This window comes from Theobroma cacao, chromosome 5 (assembly GCF_053813885.1).
Source record: "Theobroma cacao isolate CCN51 chromosome 5, ASM5381388v1, whole genome shotgun sequence".
Taxonomy (NCBI): Eukaryota; Viridiplantae; Streptophyta; class Magnoliopsida; order Malvales; family Malvaceae; genus Theobroma; species Theobroma cacao.
Window position 1 is genome coordinate 15,055,368 of NC_142643.1, and position 6,112 is coordinate 15,061,479.

A 6,112-nucleotide genomic window follows, 5' to 3' on the forward strand; every position below is an offset into this window, starting at 1 on the left:
TATTTTGTGTTTCTCTTATTTTCTTCAACTTGGATTCATGGCTAAAATTCCTTAGATAATGTTTTACTTAGATATCATGAACTAAATTGCTTTTCTAGGTCGGTGGATTTCAACATGTAGTTTGAATATTAGTTTCTCTCTTATTTATCATGAATGGGTATAGTTTTGCTTATTCAAATATGTTCTCAATGCTTTTAATTGCCTGATCAATGATTAATTGATTTGTGAATCTAATTGAGACTCGATAGAGAGATTTTAGATTAGACTAAGATTTGAATAGTGTATTGTTACATCACTTCAGTGATCTCATTCACGATTAAGGTAGACATACGCTATTTGCCATACATAGCCAAATTAGAACACTAGCTTAATGAACATAATTTAATTGATTCCTGTAGACATATAGTGACCCAATTAAGATAAGTATTTGTCTAAACATCTTAATGGAGACTTGTATATAGTTTTGGATTCTAGCTAAGTAAAACCACCTAGGAAGATAAATAATAAAAGAAGCTATTATCAAATAAAGTGTTGAATGAACCCATAATCCTAGGTTTTAGTCTATTGCTTTTCTAAAGTAATTTTAATTTCTGTTAGTTAATTTAGTGTTTGTTTTACTTTAGTTTTAATTAATTTTATAAAAATTTTAGTTACTTAAATAAGATTAATTTGTCATAAATTTTAGTACTTAATGAAGATTTAAGAACAAATCCTTGTGGGAATGATACTCTACTTCACTATATTACTTGTTTGTCATAACGCGCACTTGCATGAGAATTCAACAACAAGTTTTACACACCGTCGCCGGTGATTTTGTTTTCTTTTTCATTTTCTAATACTAAAATTCCCCAGATTAGTCTTAATTTAAGTTTTACTTATTTGTTTTGTAGGTTGTTTTGTCATTCTATGAGAAGAGCCAAAAGCTTGGAGATTATACCTTGTGACCCAAAGATTGAGAGAACATTTCAAAGACTTCAACTAGAAAATCAACAACGTTTTACTAAAACAAATAAAATGGCTGATCGATAGGATGAACAGCAAATCCAAGAGTGAGCAATAGCTGAAAATCTTTACTTATGGGATTATGCTATTCTGTTGGTGCAAGGGATTCCATCGAGCATTCAAAGGTTGGCTATTCAAGCCAACAATTTTGAGATCAAGTTGGCCATCATCACCATGATTCAAACTTTAGTCCTATTTTGGGGTCTACCAAATGATGATCGAAATGGCCATATATCAAACTTCTTGGAGATATGTGATACTTTCAAACACAATGGTGTCACAGATGATGTAATTTGTTTAAGGCTTTTCCTTTTCTGATTGAGGGATAAAGCTAAAGCATGGTTGAATGCACTCTTTGCTGGATCAATAACAACATGGGATGATCTTGGTCAAAAGTTCCTTGCTAAGTTCTTTCCTCCGACCAAGACTATGAAAAAACAAATGATATCACATCATTTATGCAGCAAGATTTTAAATCATTGTACGAGGCTCGGGAAAGATACAAAGAATTATTTTGACATTCTCCTCATCATGGTCTTCCAAAGTGGGTTTAGGTGCAAACATTCTACAATGGCTTGAGTGGTCATGTTCGAATTACCATTGATGTCATTACAAGAGGAGCTTTAATGGCTAAATCAATTGATGAGGCATACAATTTGTTCGAAGAGATGGTTGTAAACAACATCAATGGCCAATAGAGTAATCAATGTATAGGACAGTAGTTGGAATTCATGTTGTAGATGCCATTTCGGCACTATCTGCACAAGTAGCAGTTCTAACTAAAACACTTGAATCTTTTAGTACTAACTACATTCAAAGTCCTTTTGTAGCCTGTGAGTATTGTGGAGATGATCATGCAAGCCATCAGTGTCCAAGTTTGAAAAAAATAGTGTAATTTATGGGGAATAGACAGTGTAATAACCCCTACTCCAGCACTTACAACCGAAGGTGGAGGAACTATATAAATTTCTCTTAGGCCAATAATCAAGGATCATCCTCAAGTTCAAGGTTGAATGCACCTTCGGGATTCCAACAGCAAGCAAGAGTGCTTATCTTTGCTAAGAAGCCAGCTATAAAGGATTTGCTGAGGTAATACATGAAACAAAATGATAGCATCATCCAAAGTCAAGCATCTCTTATTTAGAGTCAGGTAGCATCACTACGAAACCACGAGAGTCAGGTTGTTCAACTTGCTAATTTATTAAACAATAGAGGTCAAAGAACACTACCTAGAGATACAGAAGCAAATCTGATAAGGGAAAGTAAGGAACATGTCAAGGCCATCACTTTGAAAAGTGGTAAAGAGGTTGAAAGTAACTCAAATCAATCTAAATAGAGAGACAAGATAGTGGAGAGTAAAGACCAGATTACTTGTTCCAGTGAACAAGGCCAAGAGAAAGAGACCAAGACAACATTACTACCACTAACATTTCCTTAGCATTTCAAGAAGCAACAAACGGAGTGTCAGTTTTAAAAATTTATGGAGGTGTTTAAAAAGCTTCATATCAACATTCCATTTGCTGATGTGTTGGAGCAAATGCTTTGATATGTCAAATTTTTTAAAGATATTTTATCCAAGAAAGAACGTTAAGTGAATTTGATACAGTAGTTGTGAGACCTCAACCTCTATAGGCTTGTAACTAGGCATAGACACAATAACACAAGCCAGGGGTAGTTTCGTTATTTTCTCTAATAAGCTCTAAGAAGAAAGTTTTATGATATTTTAAGGTCTAAATAGGCATAAGATCGGATAAATAATGTGTAATGATGAAAACACGAAGAAAACTAGAAATGATAATAATTTTCACAATAAGGGAAAAATGGTCATTTTGCAACTCCAAGTCAAAACTTTTAAAAGTTTCACAAACTGGAGCATGTCTAGACCATTATGGACTTGGTCTCAGTGTTGAAAGAGTAAAAAGATTGCATAAAGGGTTGCATGAGAACAAGCTAACTAGTCAAGGGCATTTTCGTAATTTCAAGGGAATGGATAAATTTTAGTTATAAATATCTTCTCTTTCCAGCAGCTTCTTGAAATTCCAACAACTTCTTCTTCTCCTCTCAATTCACGTTACTTCCAACCTCCATGGAAGATTGATATGGAGCTTGCATAATTTTCTCTCTCTAGCTTTAATTTTCATACCTTTGTGCCCTTTTGACTATAATCCTTATATTCTTTCACTCTCTCACTTCAAAACCCTTGATAAATCTTATTTCCATAGTTTCTCTCACTAGTTGGGCATTCTAGAGAGAAAAATAGAGAATTAACCCATTTGTTTGGAAGCTATTGGAAGAAAATTCAACTACAAAGAAACCCTAGGGTGAGTGATGAGCTAAGCTTGTTTTTTTTAGCTGTGGATAATAGCTAGTAATTGGGATTATGAGCTGTTTTATTGTTGAGGATGTTCATTCATTTTATAGTGATTAAGATAGTGAACATAGATAGCCACTTAAAGTAGCAATTGAAAGCTTGTTAAGGGATAGCTTTTAGGGTTTATAAGTATAAATTGACACTAAGGTAATGTTAATTTGATGGTAAGTTCTAACGAAGCCCTATCACCCTAATTAAATCATTAAGGGAATTAGAGTCAGCTAAAGGCTCAACAATATATCGATGAGTGAATTACCTTCAAAACTTGTTTTGGGGAATATAATGTATTTGCCACACATTTGAATGAATTATCAAGTTTTTCATAAAAACAAGTGCTTGGGAATAAGCTTTTGCTAAATGGTTTTATGTTGTGATATGTGATTGCTATGGATTCATGCACTATTGCATTATGATGATATATATATATATGTGTGTTGTGCATGGTGATTGATATTGTGTATGATGACTGTAACCATGTGTGTGCACGATGTGGGGGATACACATGCCGGTGATGATGGTGGTGTGAGAGATGGACGATGATAGTGCCCTTGTGCACAATGTGGGGGGATGTACACAATGGCACTGATTGTGCACGATGTTGGGGCATGCACACGATGGCACCAGCTATGTGCACGATGTGGGGGAATGTACATGAGACGGGTGTGATTATGATGATATTGATGTTTATCTATGTAATTATGCATATATATACTTATGAAATGAAAGCTCATGAATATGATATATAATTGACATATATGTGAAATTTGATACATTGCACTTTAGGAACTTTCATGTGTTTTATGTTGATTTTGTTGGTTTAGCAGGATGGCCTTTTATTGAGTGAAGGGAAACCTTTCTCTTGGTGCTTTGTTTCTCGCTACAACGAGATTCATTCTCGCTGCAGTGAGAACCTCTCAAGTTTTTGGAGGGTGGCTAGCCAGAAACTCGCTGCAGTGAGAAAATACTATAGCATTCCCGCTGTAGTGAGAAAGTTTCTATCTTGGGGCAGAAATTTTACTGCAGCGAGAGTGAATCTCGCTGTAGCGAAAAACTTTCTATTTTGTCTCACATCTTGAGCAATTGTTGCCCTATTATCCACTTCTTTGCTATCATATTTGAGCATGGACTTCCAACATTAAGGAATAAATGAATTAAGTTTAAAATGAGGAGGTTTGGTGAGAAACCCTCAGCAAGATAAAAAACCCTCAGTTAGTTGATAATTTAAATCAAGTGTCTCTACAGTAAAAATTCATTCTCGCTGCAGCTACACTGCAGCGAGAATGTGTCAAACCCTATTTTATAAAATAATTACGACGTCGTTTACATGCTCAACAGAATGGTTGCATATTTAGGAAGTTCGAGGAATCGTTAAAAGATAATATTGCCCCTAATGGTACCATTAAGTCGATTAAGCCTCGAACGAGTTCAAATAGGAATTTTAAGGTGAAATTAAGAGTTTCATAGTTCAGAGATGACTCAAAATGGTAATTCGGAGTTCGAGGATCAATTTGGAGTCAAACCAAAATTTTCACTATCTATGGGCAAAATGATCATTTACCACTTAGGGACGAAATGGAAATTTTTAGAAAAGATTTTTTTCACCCCATTTGACTTATTGGAGTATGATTTGAGTATTGGAGTATGATTTGAGGTTTAGAAGTGAAAAATTTTAATTTCGGTATAATTTGGAGTATAGGGGCGAAATGGTAAATTTGCCACCCTGGGGGCAAATCGGTAAATTTTCACCCCTGACACTTGTCAAGACCAAGGGATTTTATTCATCATGAAAATGGATAAACATGAGAAATGTGTGGTGGAGAATTAAAGAATTAAAAGTCAAATATTTAAAATTTGAACCAATAAGGAAATGCCATGTGTCATGTTTTATTATTTTATTATTTCTTTATAAAAAGGAAAAAAAATCAGCTCATTTTTCCCATAGTGATCAGCCAAACCAGAAGAGAAGAGAAATCGAGGAAGAACAAACCCTAGGTGGGAAACATCAAAGAGAAAGTCTTGAAATTCAAGGATTCGATCAAGCAAAGGTAAAATATCTTTGATTTTGCTAGTGATTTACCTTACCCATGCATTTGTCCTTAATTTTCATGGTTAAATTACATGTTTTCATGATGAATTCATGGCTGGTCAAAGTAGGCATGGAGAGAGAATGATCTTGGATTGGTTTGATTTTTAGGTATGTTAGTGTTTTTAGGTGATTAATAATGTGTAGCATGAAAACAAGTGAAGAAAACCACCAAAGGTTTGGTGCCCATCAATAGCCGAATTCTCTAAGTGAATAATGAGGAAGAATGGGATGTTATTCCAGGTGATTTGATTAAGAAATAATAGTTTTTGGTGTAGCAATTAATGAATTATGGAGAGAAAATTAAGTAGGAAAAATCACAGAGTTAGTGTACCATTGTTGGCCGAAAGTTCCAAGAAGAAAAGTGAAGATAAATTTTGCCTAATTGTGTGTTAATTAGTTGTGTTTGGTGAGTTGAGGGATTGGAAAAGAAATGGAGCAAGTTAGAGTGAAATTGGACGCATTGGCCAATATATCGGATGAAAAATCAACTTAGGCCAATATTGGATCTAGATGGCTACCCGTGCAATTTTCATTTCATATCATGCATATATATCAAGCCTGAAATAGCTTTTGACTGTTAGACACAATTTAATTGGAATATGTGTCATGGATTATGGCTAGGTGGTGAGCCATTGGATACAGGCAAAAAACTG

General features: G+C 34.6%; 1 non-coding gene across 1 annotated transcript; it reads right to left on the bottom strand.

Annotated features, from left to right (window-relative positions):
• Positions 1-1,435: 1,435 nt before the first annotated feature.
• Positions 1,436-1,540, bottom strand: LOC148762480 (small nucleolar RNA R71). The gene has a single exon (XR_016026833.1). It is a non-coding gene; the product is annotated as a small nucleolar RNA R71 (small nucleolar RNA).
• Positions 1,541-6,112: the final 4,572 nt, after the last annotated feature.